Genomic DNA, 8,327 nt, shown 5'->3' on the forward strand with positions numbered 1-8,327 from the left:
CCAAGAACTTATATGAAATCAAACCCAGAAAAAAACCCAAAAAATTCAACCCCAAAAAAAAAACCCAAAATCGCCCCAGAATAATATCAAACCCAGAAAAAAACTCAAAAAATCAAAAAAATTAACTTCAAATCGATTAAAATTACCCCAGATTATCCCAAAATAGATTAAAATTAAAAAAAAATCGAATCAAAATCGATTAAGCCCAGAAATTGATGACCAAGAACTCGTAAAAATAAAACCCATAAATTAAAAATAAAATCAAAAAAATCGACTTCAAATCGATTAAAATCACCCCAGATTATCCCAAAATAGATTAAAATTGAAAAAAATCAAATCAAAATCAATTAAACCCAGAAATTGATGACCAAGAACTCGTAAAAATAAAACCCATAAATTAAAAATAAAATCAAAAAAATTGACTTCAAATCGATTAAAATCACCCCAGAAAATCCCGAAATTAATAAAATAAACAAAATCGAATTACAATCGATTAAACCTAGAAATTAAACGCAAAAATTTTCAAAATCACCCTAGAAAATTCCAAAATCAATTAAACCCATCAATTCCGAACAATATTACAACAATCAAACCCAAAAAAATCAAGACATTTAACAAAAATAATTAAACCCAGAAACCCTAACCTTGAATAATTAAACCCATAAACATGCATGCACTGAGCGAGGGTGTTGTTGTTGTTTGGACTTGGTGGCGGCCGTGGTGGCGGTGAGACAAGACGAGGGAGAGGAGAGAGAAGGACAGAAGGAGACGAGGAGAGAGAAGGAAACGAAGGAGATGAGAAGAAGAAGGAGATGAGAAGGAGAAGGAGATCGAAGAAGATGAGAAGGAGATGAGAACAGAGAAGAGAGTGGAGAGCAGGAGAGAGAAAGAGGAGAGGGGAGGGGAGAGAGAAAGTGGCCGGCTGATGGCATGAGAGATTGAGAGGTAGGGTTTGGGTTAATTTATAAGGTGGGCTTTTTTTTTAACTGATTATTGCCACGGGTTCAAACCGGTGGCCTTTTCCATTTATGCCACCGGTTCGGCTTGAACCGGTGGCAATGTAAATTAGCCTATCCCGCCCATTTTTTTAGCCACCGGTTTTCAAAAACCGGTGGCCATAGAGCGATGCCTTTTTGTATTTTTCTACTAGTGGTAAAGGGTAGGATAAATTTGGGAATATGTGAGAGAAAAGTTATGCATTAAGGGAGCCAAATCCTAATAATCCCTTTTCCTTAGGCAATGACCCATGATTCTCTCCCTTGAATAGTGACTCAACTTTCTAGGTCGAAAGGTCTTTCCCCAAGTTTGTAACGTAAGGCATAAAGGGTGAAGGTAGGCTAAAATTTAAAATTTGGCGGTTTTCCTAAAAAATGAAGCAAAAAGAGTGATCAATCCTTAACAACACGATCAAGAAATCATCAAACAAAAACAATACCCCCAAGCTTATTTGAAGCTATACTCACAAGAAATATATACAAAAAGCATAAACGCTTCTCCCCCAAGCTTAAATGAAGCATTGTCCTCAATGCTTAAAAGGAGAAAAGAATACATCAAATTATTTTCGAATTTTCACCTTTTTAATTTTTTTTTGTGTTTTTTATTATGAATTGCTTTGTCCTTGCCTTTTTCTAAATTCGGACGGCTTCTTCAATAATGCAATTATTTGTCCATGCCTTTTATGAAGTAGGACGACTTTTACTCATATACACTTGCCATTATTCACAACGAAGAATAAAATCACAAACTTGCATCAAAGGAACCATATATCTCAACTACATCACCACAACTCCTTCAAGAATGATCAATTGCTTCACAAAAACAAGAAAAGAAAGAAAATGAAACAAAAGGCCAAAGATCTAAAGATGTGGCTTGAAAAGAAAGAAATAGGCTCAAATGGTTGCAAGAAGGCAAATTAAACCCAAAAACAAATATGAAACAAACTAACCTAAAAATGAAAAATACCACCCCGGAAAAGGTGCCTTTGTCCTCCCTAGATAGCTCGGTCTTGGGTTTAAGAATCATACATCAAGCTTTATAGATTAGGTTTGCAAAGTCAAAGATCCACGCCGCTAATACAAAATAGGTGGAAGGCTTGAAAAACGATGAACCTCACATGGATGTAGCAAAAACTCACTAGTGGTGTCAAATCGACTATAGGGAGCAACTACCAAGCATGCCACAAACAAGTAGAATCCGGCTTCATGATCCTCCTAGTTCAAACCAACTACCCTAGCATACACCTATCCTAGAGTCAACCAAACATAGTCTCAAACCGTGCATACCTTTACTACCTAGGAAGAAAGTCATGCAAAAGACAAAGTCCAATGTACAAAGTCCAACTCATAAAGAAATCAAAAATGAAAAATAAGCCTCAAAATCAGACCACAAACAAAAATGAAAATAAAAGAAAATAAAAGGAAAAGAAAAATAAAAGAAAAGAAAAGGAGAGGAAAGTCATAGATAAAGAAGAATAGGAGAAAAGGACTAGAAAGCAAGTTAAACACATGTATCCCAATAGACAAACAAGTGATCGAATGACAACATTGTCATCGATCCCAAACACATTACGTGTTAACAAGCATTCATCCTCGAACCATTCAACTTCCTCTAAAATAATCCTAATCTATGTAACCAAAGAAAAATAAAGAGAAAAATTAGAAAGGTCTCACCGGGCTATCCATACTTAGCATAATAAACGAAAGCAATGTAAAAACCACCTTCGTTGCGTTCCAAGATCGTAAGCATCATCAAAGAGCCATGTGAGAAAAGGAAAAATAAAAGAAGCTATAAACATAGAAAATGGTTAGTAACTTCAAAACAAAAGAAATAAACTACAAAATAAAAGTAAACTAAGTGAACAAAAACTATAAACAACTAAGCTAAACTAGGACTATACTATCAAAGAATAAAAGAAAAAAGGAAAGAAAAACTAAGAAAACAAGTAACCAACTATCTAACTAAAGAAACTAAACTACAAGATTTGGATTCATGGGATTTGGATCAAAGAGTTTTGGAATTTTGGGATTTGGATTCAAGGGAGTGAGAGCACAACAACATCATCATAACCAAAGCATCACAAAAACAACGGCAAAACAAGCACACCAGGCAAGCAATCAAGCAACAAGAGGACAAGAGACCAAGAAAATAAAACCAATCAAGCAAGAAGTAAATAAAAATCATACAAGCAAACAAAGCATGCATACAACAACATGTATTGGCAACCGAGTCATAAAATAAGTTCCCCCAAGATAAACAATGATACATCTCAACATCCCAACAATATAAAGCAAGCACAAAAAAACATAAGGGATGGAGGCAAAAAGCACAAAAAGCTAGGGAACTAATGACCACCACCACCACTACCACTTGGCCCGGCACCATTGGGGTCATTGTTGCCCATGTGGTCATCGAAGGTTGGGGGTGGATATAGATCCCAACCTCCGGTGAACCCCTCGAGCCACCCATAATGCCCCTTGAAGTTATCTTGTTGCCAAGGGGCAAGAGGAGTGAAGTTCTCGGGCAAAGCAAGCTCGAATGGGTTGTTAGGGTGTACATATGGATAGTTAAGATCACCCCTATAGTCACACCCTCCTGGAGCACGGTAATCATAGTTACCTTGCTCATTCGGGAAGGATCGATGCTCGGAATCGGGCTCTAGAGGCCCTTGCCAATACGGATGCCCATACGAAGGTAGAGGAGCTTGTTGGGGCGGAAAGTAAGGATAGTTAACCAGGGGAACAATGTTCCCGCGGTTAACTTCCGCATCATACAATTGTTGTTGTTGTATAAACATACCTTGTTGCATCTCGGATATACCTCTCATTTTGTTGTAGATGGCTTCAAAGTCTTGGTCGTACATCACCTCCAAGCGGATTTGCAAACCGCTCATTTGGTTGCTAAGTGCCTCCAAATCGGCACTAGCAAAGGAAGATTGTTGCCCTTGTTGTTGTTGTTGGTGTTGTTGTTGTGGAACTTGTTGTTGTTGTTAACGTTGACGTTGACGTTGTTGTTGTTGTTGTTGTTGATTTTGTTCTTCTTCTTCTTCTTCTTCTTCTTCTTCTTCCTCCTCATCATCGTAGTCAAAATATGGCCGCCGGTAGCTCTTGGGAACATGCCACACATTGGCGGTGTCAATTCGGTGGAGAGAAGTCAAGGAGGGGTTGGGTAGAAAGCGACAATGCTTGCTTTCCCATAGCGACTCATAATTCCCCTCTTCATATTGCTTGGAGATAAATTAGACTTGCCCCAATTGTCGCATGTCAAGATATAGAGTGGAGGCATCGCTAACTTCCTTGCAATAGGGCAAGTAGTGATCAAGGTTGAGGTGCGTCAAGAGCCTAGTGACCATACCCCCACATGGAATCTCCCTGGTGTCCCAATTCCTCAAAGCATTACAATATGTGGCGACGACGTATCCCAAGTTCTACCGGCCACGATACTCCTCTCGCGTGGCCAACCAAAGAATCTTGAGCTCAAGCTTGCTCATTTTCCCCAACTCTTGCTTGGGGGAACACCGCATAACCCAAAAGGTGATGTACCACCCGAAGACAAGGTTGGTACACACTACTAATCTTGGCCTCTTTGGTGATGAACTCACCAATCCCGGAGATATCTTCCCACCATGCATCTTGATCATACTCCGGCAAAATATAAGGCTCTAGATCCAAAATGTCCCCATGTGGATCAAAGTCTAGAGCCGCATTAAATTCTTCCAAGGAGCGGTCGAAGAATTCGTTGAAAATTTGAAATCGCAACCTATATTGCCCCTCCACGGGCACAAGCTCAATTGTAGCCATGAATTCCAATGTAGGCTCTTTGTAGGTGCGGTAGGCGTCAGCAATGAAGGAACCCACCCTTAAGTTGAACACTAACTCCCTTACACTTTCATCAATTCCCAACTTTGTCATGTCATGTTGGAAATAATGTCGTGTGGGTTTAAGGGTTCATTCATCTTTGAGTTTGTGGTAGCGGGTCTTTTTTTTGGGGTCGAGGATTTGTCTTCTTGGAAGTGGAGTAGGAGGTCGTTTTTGTGAAGTAGAAGTGCTAGGGGTAGGTTCTTCAATGGAAACGTTGGTTTTTCGTTTCTTGGTAAGCTTTTTGATAAGGTTTGACATGGTTGAAGCAAGCTTTGATCACAAAAAACAATCACAACAATACCAACACCAATCTCCAAGAATCACCAATTCAACAAATACAACTTCCACCAATACTCAAATTCAATCCAAACAACACTAATCAATTAAGAAAATCCTTCACAATCAACCCAATATGCAAGAATTCCAACCAAAAACCACAATTGTTCCTTACTACCAACACTACCAAAATTCAAATTCCACAATTTTCAACCAATTTGTTCAAAATTGCTACAAAATCAACAAACAACACAATGTAAGGTGAAATTAAGCAACAAACAACTCAAATAATCATCCAAAAATCAAAATCAATCATCAAAATCAACAAAACCCATACTACTACTATTCATGCTCATGAAAATTTCAATATATGCATATATATGACATAATTAAACAAATTGAAGCTAGAGAAGATGATTATACCATATATGAAGCAAGATTGAACCAATTTGAGCCACCAATTTCAACCAAATACAAAAGCCCCAATTTTTACCCAAACTTGGAGGAGAGAGATTAGGGGTTTAATTTGGTGAATGAGTATGTTTTTGAAGATTAAGTTGAAAATGTAGATGATTTTGATGAATTTGGAGTGAAAATTTGTGGAAAATTGATGAGATTTGATGAAGTAAAGGAGGGTTTTGAGGTGCGGTTATGGAGGATGAGGGTGATGGAGGATGAAGCAAGTAAGGGGAAATAAGGAGAAATGAGGAAAAGAAAGAAGGAAGGAAAGAAAAAGGAAGAAGGGGGCTCTCGGCCGAGGCTGGTGCGCGGCCGCACCAAGGGCGTGTGCGCCCACACCAGGCCCGACCTCCTTCTTTCTTCTTTTTTTATATTTTTTTCTAAGGCATTGGTGCATTCTTTGGTGCGTTCATGAATCATGATGGTGATAAACACCAACATAGGCAGTAGCAAAATTCAATTTTAGTGAGTTCAAGGCTAGAAAATCATGAACCCACCATAAGAACCCACCAAGCATAAACTTCCTTCAACTTTTAAAGCATAAATTACCTAACTTACCTCACTAAAATTCTTACCCCTTTACCTCAAATTTCGATATCGAACATAATCATATTAAATACCGCAAAACACCTTCTCATTCTTCATGTTCACTTGGTGAAATCTAATCCCGAAAATGCATCCTACAAATCCAATCAAGTAGAAAAGTGAAAGAAAAGAAAAGGAAATAAAAGAAGGAAAAATAAGAAAAATTCAAAAATCAAAAAGAAAAGTTAGAAACTCCTGGTTGCCTCTCGGGAAGCGCTTGCTTAAGGTCCTAAGCTCGACTCTTCCTCCAAATCACGGAGGGTCAAAGAACACCACCTTCTTCAAGGTAGCGGAAAGAGCAAAATCTTCTTCAATCTTTAGCAACCTTTCATTGTTGCTTGGTGTAACCTCCTTCAAAGACTTCTCAAATGCAAATTTTTCTTTTCTTAACTTCTTCCTCTTTCTTAACTTCTTAGAATCACGAGCCTTCTTCTTTGGCTTGTTGCTCAATGTAGATGGATTCAACATCCATAATCATAGAGACATCCCCTTCATCTTGAGGAATAAGCTAAAACCAACTAGGAATCTCAACTTCCTCCTCGTCTACAAGCTTGGGAATCATCATTTTCTCTTCACTAACCTTCATGCTATCAAATCTTGAAAGAACATCATCAAAATTCTCAAGAACATCGTTAGTTGAAGAGTCAATCATACACACATTGTTAATAGAACGAGAGGAATTTGCACACATAATTCCTTGCACAAGAGACAAAGACTCATGCATTGGTTTCAACTTAAAACTTTCCTCCTTCTTACCAACTCTCAAGGTAATACGGCCTCCTTTCACATCTATTAAAGCTCTCGAGGTGTCTAAGAAAGGTCTCCCTATAATGATAGGAATGTGTTCATCTTCCTCAATTTCTAACACGATAAAATCAACGAGAATAGTGAACTCTCCTATCTTGAGTGGGACATCCTCAACTCTCCCCTTAGGAATCTTAATAAATCGATCAGCCAATTGAAGGGTTATATTGGATGGAAGAAGCTCACCTAGCTTGAGTCTCTTGAAAACCGAATAAGGTATGATGCTCACACTAGCACCTAAATCGCAAAGAGAATTTTCAAACATCAACTCCTTGATTTTGCAAGGAATAGATAAATTCCCCGGATCTTCCATCTTTTCGGGTAACTCCCTATGAATTAGATGTAATCCCCCGTATTTTTAAATATATTATTAATGAAATTATATTTTATTCTAATATTTATTTGTATTTTTTCGGATTTAATTTCAAAAGTTTCAAATTATTTTTGGGTTTGATGAACGATTTTATTACAAAGAACTTTTTATGAACCTTTCTTCAATAATTTATGTCCAACAAATAAACCAAACCCACTTTACTTTCTTAATTAGCCCATTAATTTTATGAGGCCCAATCTTAAAACTAACCCTACACCACTCTCTCTCCTATAAATACCCCATACATCCCCAAAATTTCCCCACACAAAAGGTTAGTCTTATTATCTTTCTCTTTTGTTTTATTAATTTGTGTAATTATAGTTATTGATTATGGGTTTTGATTTTATTGTTTGAAATTAATTTTAATTAGTATCAAATTGTATTTTGATGATTAAACTTTATAATTTCAGATTTTATAAATGTTATAATTTTCAGATTTTGTAAATTTAGTAACCTAGGGTTTTTAATTATTGAAAATCATGATTTTAAGGTTTATATGAACAATTGATTCAGGGCTTTTATAGTAATGATGTTTTGAAATTTTGGTGATTATAACTACTAATTAGTTTAACTTAATTCCAGATTATTTTGAACATGTAAATTCGTGTTTTAATGTTTAGATTTCGGTTCGTTAATATTAATCCCGTTTTAATCCCGATTAGGTTCTGAACTCATCCGATTTTGACAAACAATTAGCGTTTTCCATGTGGAAATGATGTTTTAAAAAAGACTCACTACCTTTGGTAGTGAGTACCACCCTCTCGTGGCCAAATTCTTCCTCTAAATATGATTTTTGGGCAGTTTTTCATTTTTAACGAAGTTTTTTTATGCTTAAAATTTATCCTTGAGTTTGATTAATAAAATTAATTATGTTTAAAGTTAATTAAGCATATAAATATGTTTTTTTTTTTATTTTAATAAGTTTTTCATCATATTATATTGTTGGAAATTACTTGGGTTAGTAATATTAATTG

The sequence above is a fragment of the Chenopodium album genome, chromosome 24 (genome assembly GCF_948465745.1).
Source record: "Chenopodium album chromosome 24, dcCheAlbu1.1, whole genome shotgun sequence".
Classification (NCBI taxonomy): Eukaryota; Viridiplantae; Streptophyta; class Magnoliopsida; order Caryophyllales; family Amaranthaceae; genus Chenopodium; species Chenopodium album.